This window comes from Mustela nigripes, chromosome 17 (assembly GCF_022355385.1).
Source record: "Mustela nigripes isolate SB6536 chromosome 17, MUSNIG.SB6536, whole genome shotgun sequence".
Lineage (NCBI taxonomy): Eukaryota > Metazoa > Chordata > Mammalia > Carnivora > Mustelidae > Mustela > Mustela nigripes.
Genome location: NC_081573.1, coordinates 37,482,266 through 37,498,961, shown reverse-complemented (window position 1 = coordinate 37,498,961; position 16,696 = coordinate 37,482,266). Strand labels below are relative to the sequence as shown.

At 36.5% G+C, this 16,696-nt stretch overlaps 1 long non-coding RNA gene across 1 annotated transcript in view; it reads left to right on the top strand.

The window, feature by feature from the left end:
* The window catches only part of LOC132005900 (uncharacterized), a 306,601-nt gene that overhangs the window by 77,540 nt on the left and 212,365 nt on the right, over window positions 1–16,696 (top strand). The window contains exon 3 of the long non-coding RNA XR_009400933.1: window positions 834–905. This is a non-coding gene — a long non-coding RNA (uncharacterized LOC132005900). The remainder of the gene's footprint in view (window positions 1–833; window positions 906–16,696) is intronic.

Below are 16,696 nucleotides of genomic sequence, written 5' to 3'. Positions count from 1 at the left end.
TTTAAAATTCCATTCAAAATTATTTATCTTGCATTTATTTGCTATGTGTCATCTACTATCATAATTTCTGGAATCGTAAAGCAGAGAAAATAGGTGTGGTCATTGTTTTTGTAGAGTTTACTGTTTAATTAGTGGATCAGACATTTTTAAAAAATAAGCCATAAAAATACAAATGAAATTGCAAAATGCAAGGCAGTCTCTGTAAGTATTATACAGAGCATCCTCAGATTATGAAAAGTTAATACTGCTTAGAAAGGGGAGTCAAAACACATGTTTTGCATTTCCAGCATGCTAACTCTACCAGGAAATCAAATGATGACTTCTTCCCCTCTTTCTTTCTCTGCATTTTCTATTTGGAGTTTCTGTCAACCTCTATGATAAACACAAGACTGAACACATACTGTTTACTGATAACGGGGGATATTCTGATTCATAGAATTCTCTTTTCTGTCATTCTCTTCAAGAAGAGGCAATGTTGACAGATGTGAGCCTTCTGGGGTCAGGTGGGAGCCTGAGAAGCGTTGAGGACTTCATGTGCTCAATAGAAGTAGGTCCATGCAGTTTACCAAAAGATAGAATAGCACTGATATGAACATTTAACAGAGAAGGGGCATGGGAATTACACAGTTATTGGTATATGCTTTTTTTTTCTTTACAGGATTATCAGATTATAAATTCCATATATCCTTTTATGGCAGACCATAATGTGCATGTATATATTCACAGATTGACTCATCGTCAGTGTCCATCTGTCTGATAGCAAAACAGTTTGCTTTAAGGGCATACAACAAATATTTTGAGGTAGATGATTGACTGTAATTTTTTTATTGCAGAATTTGCCTGGAGAAATGACAAAGTTTGTCAGAGTGTTGGATCATGGGAGAAGATTGCTACTTTCGCAACAGGTATGGACCCCAGTTAACAAAGACATATTTTTCTTTGTGTTCTTTTAATGAGTTAAATCAAGATTATTTCCATTGTAAATCTTCATTATAACACTGTGGTGGCAGAAACTTAATCTTGGTCTATTTGAAGCTTTCTTATTTATTTATTTATTTATTTATTTATTTATTAATTTTTAAATTTTTGGCTGGAAGCTGGCTGTCCGCGTTTTGTTTCTGAAGGGCTGGACATAACTTAAATTTAGGGTTGGGAAGGCAGATGGCTCTATTCTCCAATTTGTGCGCATAGATCCTCATTCAGATACATTAGAATCTTAAATTCTTGTCTTTCAGTTTTGAATGCTTTCTTTAGTACATAAATCTACCACTTGGAGGCACTAGAATACTATATTGATTCTGAGTCCTGCTGGGACACAAGCATTTCCACCTGGGTAACTTTGTTCCAATTTGCCTACCTTGACCATGCAAGCTTTCCGTCTCTGATGTCTTGTTGTCCTCTAAAGACTCTGCTCTGGGAACAAGAAATAGGCCTTTTTTTTTTTTTTTTTTTTTTTTTTTTGCATCTCCATATAGGACTTATTGAAGACTCTGCTGTGATCTGTTTTCTTCATCCTGCTTTCACAGAAAATAATATTGTTTTCCACAATCCAGGCAAGAGGTGGTGTGGGGAGTAGGGAAAGGAGACTTGCTCATTTTCTGTGTCCATTTATTTCTTTTCTTCCATTTTTTCTATTCCCTGATGTTCATAGTTTTCCTGAGGACTGTAGTTCTAAAATACAAAAACCTAGATACTTATTTTTTTTTCCTTCTCTTTCTTGCTTTATTTACTTTTTATATTTTAACATAAGATACTGAGTTGAGATGACAGAGTGCTTGAAAGAGAATAAAGAAAGAAAGGGGAGATTTTTATACCAGGAACAATGAGGAGGAACATAGGTTACTTTTGAATTATTTCTATCTTGCCATTTTTGAGAGATATTTGAATCCTACATAGCCCAGAGGGAGGTTGAGCTACAGTTCTTATGAGAGTAAATTATAATTATTGGTCTCTTTCACTGCATTTTAAGTGTGTATTCAATTGGAGAAAGTCATGGAAGTAAAAAAAAATGTGTATGTGCTAAATCAGGGATGCAGCACAATAAATCCAAAATATTGAATTGGAAGTAGATTAATTGTGTGAGCATATGAGATAAAAAATGAACAGGCTAGGATTTAGTTTACTCATGTTATAGATCATTGTTGCCAGTAACTGAGGTGTGTGACCATGGATTATTCATTCTGTCTTCCTTATCCTTATTTTTTTTTTAATTTTCTTTTTTTTTACATATAAAAATGATGGCTTGGTAAAACTGTGCTTGGTAAATCTTTATCAACTATACCTTTTGTGAAAACCTCTAAGGACCTTGCCAGCACTTAACAAGACTTTCTATTCCATAAACCAAAATGAAGACCAGAAGCAATTACCAAGACACATGGGGTGTATATCACTTTTATTGGAGAAAAGGGCATGCAGAGTAGCTAAACTATCAGACTGAATGACGGGTGTAATTACTTGCTCAGTTCTACAATTTCGTCTCATATTGCCAGTGATTTTTTTTTTTTTCCAATACCACTGTTTGATTTTTGTCTTTCCAGAAGAGAGAGACACTGTAAACTTTGTGTGTAGCATACCAAAACACAATGTTGTATACAGGCGTACTGGAAAAATATGGTTTGAGGCAAACTTTAGGTACTGATATCTTTTATTTTGGCCTCTAGAGAATCAGTCCCTCCTTTTAACCCTTCCTCAGTGTTAGAACAACAAACCAGAGGAAACTGCTCACTTAATGGGTTTTTGGCTGAGGATTAATTAAGGGAAGATCGTAGGAAGAGATGACCAAAATATCCCTTCTTTCGCACAAGATATGCCCACTGAAGTCCTTTATGAACCTCCCTTTCTATCCCTAGCCTGTAAGAAACATATTGGTGATAAGACTCGTCAAAACATACTGGAATTTGGCTGCAGTTAATAATGAGTGGAATTATTATCTCAAAGGGTTAAAAAATATATTAAAAAATGAGTCTCCTCCCTAACTCTTTCTTCATGTGCTTCCTCTTTTTTCATCCACTTGTTAAACAGCCATTTTAGGTCCTGGACCAACAGAACACAATGGCCACACTAACTTTTCCACAGCCTGAATGAGAGAGTGTAGTTGAGCTCAGTCTCATTGTTGGGGTGTATCAGTCTCTCTTTCCTCCTTCTGGTCCTCCTGTTTCTGATTCTCCTCCATTTACAGCTAAGCATATAAGCATATTGCTCTCAATTATTTAGACTGAGGGGAGAAAAAAAGGTTGTAATTAGGCTTTATTTTTGATCAGGGTTTTTACTCAGCCTCTTTAATTGGGATCTGAATTAGAATATTAGCCACTTAGACATCTATGGATAAAATGAAACTTTGATTCCCATTTGGCTCTGGTTTGTTGTATGACTTTCTTTTTATGTGAGAGAGAACTGAATTTCTTGATAGGATTCAGGTATTCAAATTCTTGCAAGGACAACATCACTACAACCAAAACTCCTCAGAAGTCAGGGCTTTGTGAATAAAGCAGCCTTAGGTTCTGGGGCACCTGGTGGTTTAGCGGGTTAAAGCCTCTGCCTTTGGCTTGGGTCCTGATCCCAGGGTCCTGGGATCAAGCCCCGCATCAGGCTCTCTGCTTGGCAGGGACCCTGCTTCTCTTCTCTCTCTCTGCCCGCCTCTCTGCCCACTTGTGATCTCTGTCTGTCAAATAAATAAATAAAATCTTTAAAAGAAAAAAGGCAGCCTTAGGTTCAGTTCTTTCTTCTGACACTGCATATGTACACACAACATACATTTTATTTTTGTAACCCACTAAGAGACAGTTGCTATTTTAGTCACAGGTGATGTGGAGGTAAATCAAGCAGTGAAAACCTGACTTTATTGTACTTGTATTTTACTAAAAGATAAATACATATTTGCAAATTTATTCCTTGGTAGTAATAAATTCTAGGAAGAAAATAAAGCACTTACTACCTACAGTAATTTAAAGAGTTATTTAACTTCTTAGAGCCTCTGTGTTCTTATTTGTTAAAAAGTAACAATTGAAAATGACCTTTGGTTTGCCTTTTTATATGGTAATGTTGGGATAAAGCTATCTAATAGACAAGAAAAAGCTATTTGAAAACTCCAAAGTAATGTTCCATGAGAAGGGGGGGAGTGAAAAAGTATCTAATCTCCTCTCTTTCATTCACATAAACATTGTAATTGTCCAGGAATATCAGATTGCTTGTTTTTAACCATCTGTTCCATTTCTCTCAATATGGGCTGCACTTTGTCTCCCCTTTGAATAGGTAGCTTGTAACAAATCCCAACAAATGTTCACACAGATTTTTAATAATTTTAGCAATTCATTTGGAAAACCTTTGTGTTGCAAGCACAGACCTCAGGTACTCTGAGTTGGCAAAGTTTAGGGGAAAAAAACCACACACACACACACACACAAAGAAAGAGCTGAAAATAACCACAGGATGAGCATATTGGTCAAAATGTAGCCCCAGGCCCAGGCCATGAGACCAGGTTTAAACATGTGGAAGGTTTTGGCAGAAGCTCTGGTACTTTCATATTCAACGGACTTTGTGCTTTTTGGTCCTATATCAAAAAAGATACCTGGAAATCTCAAAGTTGATGATACTTAAGTAACACTTGCATATCAAAGTAAAGTTCTTTTAAAAGTTACTGCGTATTGAAATTTTAGAATGATTCTAAAACAAATTCCCCATAGGTTTCCATAGACATGGCTGTGAATATTAACGAGTCCTGCTTTTCCAAAAAAAAAATTTGATCATAAGCATCTAAACAAAACCCCCTAATTTTCTGATGATACTGTCAGTGTATCATAAACTTGGATATACCTTTTGAGGAATTTCTTTCTCAGATCTTGAGAATACACAGACATGTGGAATCATCTTGAATTCAACTGTTTTTATTGTTACTTGGACTCATCTGTTTTTATTGTCAGTAGTAATAACAGCTACAAATATTAACTGCCTAATCTGTACCAAAAATTAGACTTATAATTGTATGCATATAATTTCTGAGCGCCCAGTGTCCATCTCTAAGGTTACTCTTCTATCTTAAAACTTTAAAAATGCTGAGTTAAGACATGAATTTATTTTTCTCACATATAACTAAAAACTTAGAGGTAGGTTGTCCAAACTGGATGTTGTGGGTCCTCAGTGTCCCTAGAAACAGTCTTAACCTCTTGTATTCCTAAAAGGGGACCCTGGTTCTCATCATGAGATTTGGTTGCTGCAACAGCAGTCACCCAGTTAATGTTTAAAGTGGGAAGAAGCAGGGAAAGGGAAAGGCAAAAGGAGCCTGCCAATTGAATTCCTTTTAGAAAAGAGTTTGTGGAAGTCCTATTTCATGACCATTGGCCATGCCAATCAGCCAGCATGTTTCAAAATGGAGATAGCTTTATCTGGTGTATTACCTCCCCAATATAGGTGTTCTTTTATTATTCAGTCAAAGAAGAAAGGATATTCACAGTCTCTGCTCTAGCACAAAGACCCCATTTCTACCACAAAGAAACTGATATATCATTTGTTAATTTAACTGTGTTTCTCACCACCATTATAGCATGAATTTTCGTATGTCTGGACATATGATCAGGCCATTTCTTCATACATTCCAGGAATACCTATTCCCTCCTGTCCTATGTTGATAGATATGACTCATATTTAAGATGTTCTCACATACCCATTCTGTGACTTATATACTAATTCTCCATACCCAAATGAATGAATCATGCCTCAGTTGTTATACAATTATTCAAAACTATATGCTTGTGCTCATCCTGTGTTTTATTCTTACTGAGTAGCTATTTTTTTCTTATTCACCATAATGAAGCTTAAATCCAAGTGTCTAATCCATCATCATCACCATTGTCGCCATCATCATCCCTCTGTCTTGCCTGGTACCCTCTGTATTAATATTGAATAATACTCATTTTCCTGTTGCAATTGCATATCATAACTGATCTATAAGCCACATAAACAAATACAACTCTCTGGAAGTAATGCGTGATAAAAAAAATAATAAAATAACAGAAGGCCCAATGAATTGAACTTTATAATTATAATAATGTTTTTCAAAATCTAATTCACTACTAAGAAGTAACTATTTGATTGCAGTCAGTATAGCTCTTAGACACTAAGCATGAGAGATATGCCTTATTGTCTTTATTTATAAAACATTATGGGGCACCTGGGTGGCTCAGTGGGTTAAAGCCTCTGCCTTCAGCTCAGGTCATGATCTCAGGGTCCTGGGATCGAGCCCCGCATTGGGCTCTCCGCTCAGCGGGGATTCTGCTTCCCCCTCTCTCTCTGTCTGCCTCTCTGCCTACTTGTGATCTCTCTCTTCCTCTGTCAAGTAAATAAGTAAAACCTTTTAAAAAAATGATAAAAACATTATATATTGCACATTCATATTATCTAAGACTTCTGCTAGATTCTAAAATAACAGTTTCTAATTTCATTCTCTTTTTTTGACTTTGCAATATCAGGATTGAAAGTCTTGATGGCCAGTGTAGCTGCTTTTCCCAAAGTGATTTCATTAGTGTTAGAGGGAATGGTGTACCCAGTTTTGCCTAGTAAAAAAATGTTTTGGATTTCTTGTTGTTCATTGTGGATACCAGCAACTGCTGGTCGCTGCTGGGTACATGCTCTTTGTCACTGTGTCGCTTTTATAATCAACATTGGACTTTAAAATCTGGCTCTTGATCCCCCCCCCCAGCATACTATTATCAGTGCCTAATTTTGATACAGTGGTTTGTCTAACATCAGATGTACTTTCTGTCCTTCACATATTAGATTCCAAAAGATGCTTAATTCTAGCTTATCTTTGTAGGTAAGAAATCACTGCCACCTCCAAGGGCAGTGCAAAGGAAGATAAATATTTGTATGATGTAATTTCTTAATATTATTTTCAAAAATTACATTGTGCAACAGCCTCATTGAAGTAAATTTGAATAATTTTAAAGATTTAACTGAAGGTAATGACACATTCCCAAACATTTGCTAAGCAATTAGTTTCATTATCTTGTAGTCATTCCTACAGACCCAGGGATGGTTACATTTTGGAGGAATTAACCTTCTGTTTTTCATGGCTGAGTTTGGCTCTGTGTACAATTGAATATATCTCTGGCATAATGCCAATAAACAAATATGTATGAATGTTCAGCCCTTACCAGATACATGTGAGAATCAATAACTATGAAAGCACCATGCTTCTAATAGCATCTTCGTAATATGCCCAAGGCACCTTTGCTAAAACTATTTACGCTTCTTAAAAAAGTTGCTGTGCATACACTATGTTAGAATAGTCAGCAAGACTCTAGTCTCCTTGTGGTATTTAAGCTCTAAAGAGTCCCAGTAGTTAATGTAAACAAGAAAACCCAAGCAAGGGAAACTGCATGTAATTTTTGATTATAATGTGTCCTAGGAGAAGATATCTACCGAGACCTGTCAAACTAGGATCTATTTACCACCAGTGCTGTTTCCAATTTTTTGCTTGATCTTCAGTTTACAAACTTGATTCTAAAACTGTATCTTCTCCTGATTATTTGAATAATTAATTTTTTAACCAAACTATTTCATTATCTTGCTCATCTACAGAAAGAATGAAATAATGATGATGATGATGATGATGATGATGATGAATCCCTTTATAATGTTAATTCTGTTTGTAAACTCAGCTATGTGTGCAGCTGTATATTTCTGGCTTTGGGGTGTTTTATTTTTAATTTTTAATTTTTTTAAATTTCTTTTCAGCGTAACAGTATTCATTGTTTTTGCTCCACACCCAGTGCTCCATGCAATCCGTGCCCTCTCTAATACCCACCACCTTGTTCCCCCAACCTCCCACCGCCCGCCCCTTCAGGACCCTCAGGTTGTTTTTCAGAGTCCATAGTCTCTCAAGGTTCACCTCCCCTTCCAATTTCCCTCATTCCCATCTCCTCTCCATCTCCCCATGTCCTCCATGCTATTTGTTATGCTCTGCAAATAAGTGAAACCATATGATAATTGACTCTCTCTGCTTGACTTATTTCACTCAGCATAATCTCTTCCAGTCCCGTCCATGTTGCTACAAAAGTTGGGTATTCATCCTTTCTGATGGAGGCATAATACTCCATAGTGTATATGGACCACATCTTCCTTATGGCTTTGGGGTGTTTTTAAACTCAAAGCTTTTTTTTTTAAATTTACCCCAGACCATTATAATTGGGAACATGATTCTTTTAACTTCCTAATTTCTCATGTGGTTCTTTCTGCTTTCTTGCATCCTGGGGTTTCTTTCATTTATGAAAGAATTAATGATTCTGTATTCTTTATGGGATTTGGAAGGAACAGACATGGTATTGCCTGTCAAGTACTTAAAGCTATGCTGATCACTTGTCAGCTTTCCATTAACATTAGTTTCTATTATCATGTGTGTAAGCATATTTCTGTCTCTGGATGTGTTTGTGGAAATGGATGGTACCTTTATGAGTAGCGATTGAGAAGGGAAAGATAAACTAGAGTAAGAGATTTGGAGAAAACCCGGCTTCCCTTGGATAGTTCTGTATTAAGTTGTATTATCTCACTTTCCATTTTAATAATTAATCCCCTTATCTGGATGAGGGTAAAACAGATTTTTGTTACTTTAGTGAATAAATAATACAGTATGACATAATTAACTGCAATCAGGAAGAGGTAGAAGGAATGCCTTCCTTTAGCTATTACTTTCTGGGAAAAAGCTGAAGCTAGTTTGTAAGGCTGATGTAAGCACGGTCACATATGACTTCAGTGTGTATTGCAAAAAGATATTTCATCTTTTTTTTCTCAAGTACTTTTATTTTAAAGTTTTAATCGAATAATATGTATTGCCATTTGCTCTTATAAAATAATCACTTTCATACTTGGGGGGTTGATTCACATTTGATATTTTAGTGGTATTAGAGTTGAGGGTTTTTTTTTTTTTAATTATGCTAAATGAAAACCAGGAAAAAATGAAAGTTCTATCACCAGTTCTGCAGCTGAGCAATGGTCATGTTGCCTTATATTCTTTAGTGTGGACACTGCAAAAGGCTTCCTATATTAGGGGTTGTTTGTTTTTATACCTAGTGATACTCTCCCAGTCCATTTAGAATCCCATTGCCTTTACCACCTGCAGGCTGATCTTTACATACCTCTGCTGTTTGCCTGCATCATTCCCTGTGCCGGAAATGCTCCATCATCTCCTTTCTCATGGTTCCTTCCTATGCTTTCCTCAGATCTCACCCCAAGCCTCTCACTTCCTCAGCAGCTATCTCTGGTCTTGCTGACTCACTTGACTATATACATCTCTTCCAGAGCACATATCCACCTGAATTTTTACCTTTCCTCTGCAACTTTTATTATAAGACTTTATTTATTTGAGAGAGAGTGAGAGAGAAAGAGCCTAAGCCAGGTGGGGGCGGGCAGGGGGAGAAAGAGAAGCAGACTCCTGATGTGGGACTCGATCCCAGAAACCCGAGATCATGACCTAAGCTGAAGGCAGACGCTTAACCTACTGAGCCACCCAGGTGCCCCTCCTCTGACCGTCTTTCTTTCTTTCTTTCTTTCATCAGTCTGTCTCCGATAAAATATAAGCTCATTGAAGTCAAGAACCTAGTCTGGTTTTGCTTCCCCAGGGTCACACGAAGGGGAGTAGTAAACAAAATGGAATAGGTCGTTAGCTTAATGAATCTTCTAATTTCATGATTTTTTAAGGTATCCAGCTTGTTATTCGTGCTATTATTACAAAGTTAGTGAAGAGGAGTGAATCTGTTTATCAGAGAGCAAAGAGGAGTCTGCAGAAAAAGACATCACATTAGATATTTGTGTGGAATTGAGGGTGGTTCTGAAAGGAAATCTAAAAGACCGTCAGGGATAAAAGTTTTAAGACCTGATAATGATGTGTAGTATCAGCTCAACTGGCTCATTAAAGACAGTTGCTAAGTTTTTAAGTATTTTATGGCGTGATTATTAAACTAACGGTAACTTGCAATTGGTAATGTTGGGAGTATTATACCACAGAAAATTGGCAAGTGTCATAAAGCAAGTTCCTCTTCCACTCCCCCAAAGAATGCCCAGTTGTCCGGCATTCACCAGCAGACCACTTTCTGAAATAGGAAATAGTCACCGGCACAATGGCTAGGGACTCAAGGGCCTGGGAGGGATCCAGAGAGATATCTGAGATTCAAAGAAAGTAAAATAAAAAATAAAATAAAATAAAAATGAAAGGTTTATTTGCCAGAAGATGCTACCAGACATAGCAGGATTATATAAATTGATTATTTCCTCTTCTTATTAGTAGTACAATCTCCTTTCGGGGGGGGGGGAGAAGATTCACAGTGGACTCTGATGTCCTTCTCCTCATCATCATTGCTCATTATCATAGTAAACATATATTTCATGATGATTATGACCCTCATTTTAGAGATCATTAATCTGAAACACAGAGATTAAATCACTTAACCAATGTCAGGAAAATAGGAGATGGCACAACTTGAAACTGTATCTGAATATTCCACGGATTCTTGGGTGGCTCCGTTGGTTACACCTCTGACTTATTATTTCCATTTGGATCGTGATCTCAAGGTCCTGAGATCAAGCCCTGCACCAGGCTTCGTGACCAGCAGGACATTTGCTTGACATTTTCTCACTTCCTCTGCCCCTCATCCCACTGACGGGCATTCACACTCTCCCCCTCTCTCTTTCTCTCTAAAACAAATAAATACATCTAAAAGAAAAGAAACGAAACTGTACCTGAGTATTCTGCCTTCAAAAATAATCACATGGTCAAGGCATAGAGACTTCTGTCAGTCTAATCATTCCACACTCAACCTCTGAGGCTTCAATACTGTAGCCAGAATTAGAGTTTATTTTCCCTTTTATTTCTTACACATTTTCCAAAGGCATTTGAATGTATTTTCTTTCCTTTATCCCAAGAACATCCATACCTGAACTCCACCACACTTTACTTTAGGCCATTTAGATTTTCCAGTCCCTCAATATGAAGCAAGCTCCTTCTTGATTTGAATAAGCCACATTGTATCTTCTGGAAGTTTTAGTATTGGAGAAAAAGTAAAGTATGAGTATTACTAGATATCGACCTCAATAAAGACTACTTAATACCACAGTTGTTGGAAAATAGCTTTTCTCTAGTTTTTTTTTTTCAAGGAATGCCTAAATAAAACCTTTAAGCAAATAAAAAGGAGATAATGATAGCATCCATCAAGAAATACACTAGAAACAAGCTTTCATTATTTTTCCTGTCACTCCTCGTGCCAGAGGTTTCTTAAAATTTGGATTGCAGTCCTAAGGAAACATGACAGATGCCATCATCACAAATCAAATAAGTGAAAAGATCAATTCATTTACTGCAGAAAATTGTATAAACAAGTAGTCCTAATAGCATTTTTTCCTTCAATCCACTATCAACATATTATGAGCTGAAATGAAAATGGATTACAGAATCTCCAAAATTAAAAATGGATCTGTCTACATATTTCCCAAGACAGTTTCCCGTCATGGAGTATGTAATCATTCCTCACTCATCTTTTATTGCTATTGATGCAAGAGAACATTATCTCAAAACAACTGATCAATATTATCATAATCTCCTAAAATTTTATCTCTGACTATTGGCATTTGAAAACACATCTTTGGGCACCAGGTTTCATAACTGCTTTTTCTTTTTCAGTTTATTCAACCCTTGGAAGTTTCATGATGCATTTCAGAACAAGGTTCCATAAATACAGCAATTTCCTAAAACTAACACTGTTTCATTTTGATATAAAAAAACTGCCAATAAACTTGAAATATTCTAGTATTTATTTTAAGTATCTCTCAGTTAAATTAAGGGAATCAATGCCATCAGTAATATTTGTTATAGTATATGCCTTACATTTCTGTAGATACATTTGCCAGCACACCATTGTGTGTCTAGAAGTTTGCAAAGTGGATTTTTAGAGTTTTCCGTTTATCTTAGAAATACAAATTTATATCTCCTGTGACAAGGGAAGTATCTTTTAAAGATTTGTTTATTTGAGAGAGAGAGAGAGAGAGAAACACGGAGTATGAGCAGGGTGAGGGGCAGAGGGAGAGGAAGAGAGAATCCTCAGGCTGACTGGGTGAGTGCAGAGTCTGACGTGGGGCTCTGTCCCATGACCCTGAGATCGTGACCTGAGCTGAAATCAAGAATTGGCTGATTTGATCTGACTGAGCCACCCAGGCGCCCTGGGAGGTATCTTTTGAGAATACTTTAGAGATGGATGAAAAATCATTCCTGATATAAATGCACTATTTAATTCAAAGAGGGCACAGGTCTATACCAGTATTATTTTAGTAATACTATTCCAAAGCCATAAATTATAATTTCTTTAATCACCAGCCTCTACCTTGAATTGTTCTTATTCAAAGAACAGAAATGCAAATTTGTTATGCCATATATAGTAAATAGGACCATACCTATATACATATATGTACATATATATACACCTTGTACAGATATATGTACATATACATGTACAAAATACATGTTTTGTGTGTGTGTGAGAGAGAGAGAGAGAGTCCACACATATAAAATATATATGTGTGTATATATAGCCCCCTATATACATACACATATATTTTATGTGTGTGGGTCTCTCTCTCTCTCATACACACACACACACACACACACACACACACACACACACACAAATATATATATATATCTTATATGCCAAGCTTAGTGCTAATCATTTTACAGGCACTAACTCCTTTATTCTATTCCAGAACCCTTGAAGTAGGTGTTTTTCTAAATTGTGAGATAGAGTTGCTTCAGTTTCCCAGAGGTCCATTTCATAGATTACCATTCTGAAGACAAAATTAGATAACATACATAAAGAACCAGGTATAATTCCTATAAGCTTCCAGATGAACCAGATATTAGACTGTCCCTTTCCTATAGTATTTTCATTTATAAAATGAATTTCTTGTAAATTGTTCTGACAGTTAAATGAGATTTTGAATTGTATCTTGCGTAAATTATTTTCTGCCTTCTGTTTGTTTATGACTGAAACCAGGTTAACCTGTTACAAAATATGTCTCATTCACTTTCGCTTTGCATAAATATATTTCTCTCTATTTCCCCCATTGATTTCACTATAAAACCAAAGTTGCATTCTTCTGCTTGCCATGGGGATGTGTGTATATTGGGGAATAGAGAGGGTATGGTGATGTTAGTACATTCCCTTTAAGATGAAAATTTCTAGAAAAAAAGATACAACTAATATTATTTACTAGTTATCAGGATAATATTTACTCTTTTGAGAAGTGGCATTACCAAAAATGTGAAATATTATTTTGGCCCATGGCCAATCTGAAGCTTGTTAAAAATATTTTTTAGGCCAACTTGCACATTATACTTCCACATAGATAATATAATATTTTTTCAAAGATTTTATTTACTTATTTGAGAGGCAGAGATCACAAGTAGGCAGAGAGGCAGGCAGAGAGAGAGAGGTGGAAGCAGGCTTCCTGCCGAGCAGAGAGCCCAATGCGGGGCTCGATCCCAGGACCCTGGGATCATGACCTGAGCCGAAGGCAGAGGCTTTAACCCACTGAGCCACCCAGGCACCCCAGATAATATAATATTTTTAACATTATTTTTTCTTATCATTGTTATTTTCTCATATTCTACTATTTGCTTATCATTTTATATCATTGACCAGAAACCTTTGAGCTGGAAACATTTGGGAAAAATTAGATTATCTTTCCTTGACTGGATTTGTAAGCTACCTAATTTGTGAATTTCCCCCCTCAAAATATATACAATTTTTTATTGACATATTATTGATTGTTATTATTTTAAATGCAACAGAAAGCATTTTCAACAAAATGAAAGATTACTCAGTATGTTAACTTTTAATCATACAATTTTTGAAATCAGTTATTTCTCTCTTACTAGCATCAGTCATCATCTGCATAGATTTTGCTTCATTTTATTTTGTTAGAATTTTTTAACTGACACCACCCATCCACCGGCCAGTCCCCCAGACAAAGCTTAATCTGTAATAAAAACTAACCTGTTGGGCACTTGATATATCTTTTCTTTCCTGTCCCATCCAGTGGACACAGAATCAGAACAAGGCTTTAGGACTGCTAGTTGTGTAAGATGAGATTAAGTGTCTCAGGTTGTGGGATGAGTTGGCTGCTGAAATAGCCAACCCAGCTAGCCGGCAACCATCCTTTAGAACACTATGTGTTCATAACTGCTCTGCTGTGAATAGAATTGAAAACATTTTTTTCCCACTTAGCACTTTCATTATATTTGGTGAACTGGAAATAGATAGACAAACCAGGGGGAAAGTAACTGATTCAATTCCATAGTCCAAGCGCTTAATAGAGTCGAAGATTTTTAGTTCTTGGCAGAGCACCGTAAGTCATTATCTAGGAACGTTTTAGAAATACATTATCAGGTCCCACTCCAGACCCTACTGAACCAAAATTTCTGGAGGTAGGACTTCAGAATCTTTGTTTTACAATATCTCCCGGCAAATTCCTGCTTATGCTTAAGTTTGAAAAGCATTTTTTGTGAAGTAGAAATTCTCCAATCAGTGTGCTCTGGTTAATAGCATTAGTCCCACCCAAGAATTTGTTAGACGTGCCATTTCCCGCTTTGTACTTCATATGTGACAAGTCAGAAACGGGGTGGGTTCAGCAACGTGTGTTTTAACAAGTCCCAGGATAATTCTGGAACATGGTGAAGTTTGAGAATCACGGGTGGTAGTAGAACATTTCCCCTTCTTTAGTGAACAGCAAAATCATCAGGGAAGCTTGTTAAAATTGCAACTCTATGGGCCATTTCCCAGAGATTAGGAGTCATTACTTTTAAAGGGTAGGGCCAGGGAATCTGCATTTTCATTAGTTTTTCAAGTCATTGTAATGTAGATTTCTCTTGAACCCCAATTTGAGATACGTGGACATGTGTCTGTCGATCAGACTGAGCCTGCGTGGTATCTTCAAGAGCAGACGAAAATTCTCTGAGAGAAAAGAGAAGGTTTACTTATATAGGTAGTATTTCCTTTTTAAAACTTTTCAGGTGTCTGAAGTAGATTAATCACCCACATTCTTCTCATTTTCCCAAATTCAATCCTTCCAGCCCAGAAGAGATAACCCCCTGCTAGTACATTAGTATTCTGGATGCTGGGAATGATGCCATAGATATAGTTTTTAACCTCGTTCGTGACACCAGGAATACAATCATAGCATTATGAGTACACTAGTTCCAGTGCCTCCGGGAGAAAATATAATTTCTGCCTCATCAAGTTTTATTGATAAAACACAGATGTAGTTATATTATCCATATGACTTTCTGAATTTGTTTTTTGTCTTTTCCAACTTTTTTTTAACATAATCTTTATCTTCTTATGGGATAAGTAATCATTTGAGATACATTTAAATGAGCAAAGTCTCAATTTTTAAAATTTATTTTCAGCGTGTGATGGAAAAATTGAAAATAACAAACAACAAAATGCTCTCTAGTATCTCCGACAGTTACTTGAAGAATCATTTACCCTTTTCCACAATGACAGACAGAAAGCCATCCACAGTGTAGCATTGACCCATCGCATGTTCCCCATATAGGTAGGGCTTTTAAAATATAATCCCTGCAAGATGACTTCACTAATAACCTTGGGAATTCTGCTTATTCCAACAGAACAGGAATGTCTGCCAATAATTAAAAAATTCTGACCCACTAAATTTCAAATAAAAACAGTATAGACCCAAGTTGATTGTTAAGGATGCCAGAAATATGAGTCTGACGCAGATACATTTTTCTTCACTGAACAATTTCAGTGGAAACTTGTTTCTACTGAAGTTTTTGTGAAGAGGATCAACTTTATAAGAAAGATATATTTAACTGATCTACATCGTTTTAATTAACTGCATATTCACCAACTATATGACATTATCAAGTCTGTGGATATGTTTCTGTGCCTTGATTTTCTTTTCTTTTTCTTTTTTTTTTTTTTAAAGATTATTTATTTATTTGACAGATAGAGAGATCACAAGTAGGCAGAGAGGCAGGCAGAGAGAGGAGGGGAAGCAGGCTCCCCGCTGATCAGAGAGCCTGATGCGGGGCTCGATCCCAGGACCCTGAGATCATGACCTGAGCCGAAAGCAGAAGCTTTAACCCACTGAGCCACCCAGAAGCTCCTGTGCCTTGATTTTCAAACTCGTCTTTGTTTATAATTATTGAGAAGAAAAACCTCACGTCTGAAATACTGAAGCTGAGGGTCCTATATAAGTAGTTAGATTGAATTGAATAATTTACTTGTCAGTAATGACTGAATGAATGTCTTTCTGTCTCAGCCATCTTGCTTGGTCATGGCAATATGAGGCCAAAGGATTTTCTTCGTGAGTTCATAATTGAGCTTACTTGCTTTGTGTTTTGTTTTTGTTTTTGTTTTCTTTTGTTTTTAGAACCAATGTAATTCTCTAGCAGCAACATAGATGTACTTTGGTTGCTCATATAATATTCATGAAGCCATATTAGATTATTGGCAATCTCAACTCTATCTGGATATTGTGAAAGAAAAGTAGGTATTCTAGTGGTCCCAAGTAGTCCAGCTGCATATTCTTTGTACATGAGTGGTTAACTCAGTACCATCCCACTGATGGTTCAGGATGGCACCTGGAACCAGTACATTTGACTTGGGTTTCGCCACAAGGATCAATAGACTTG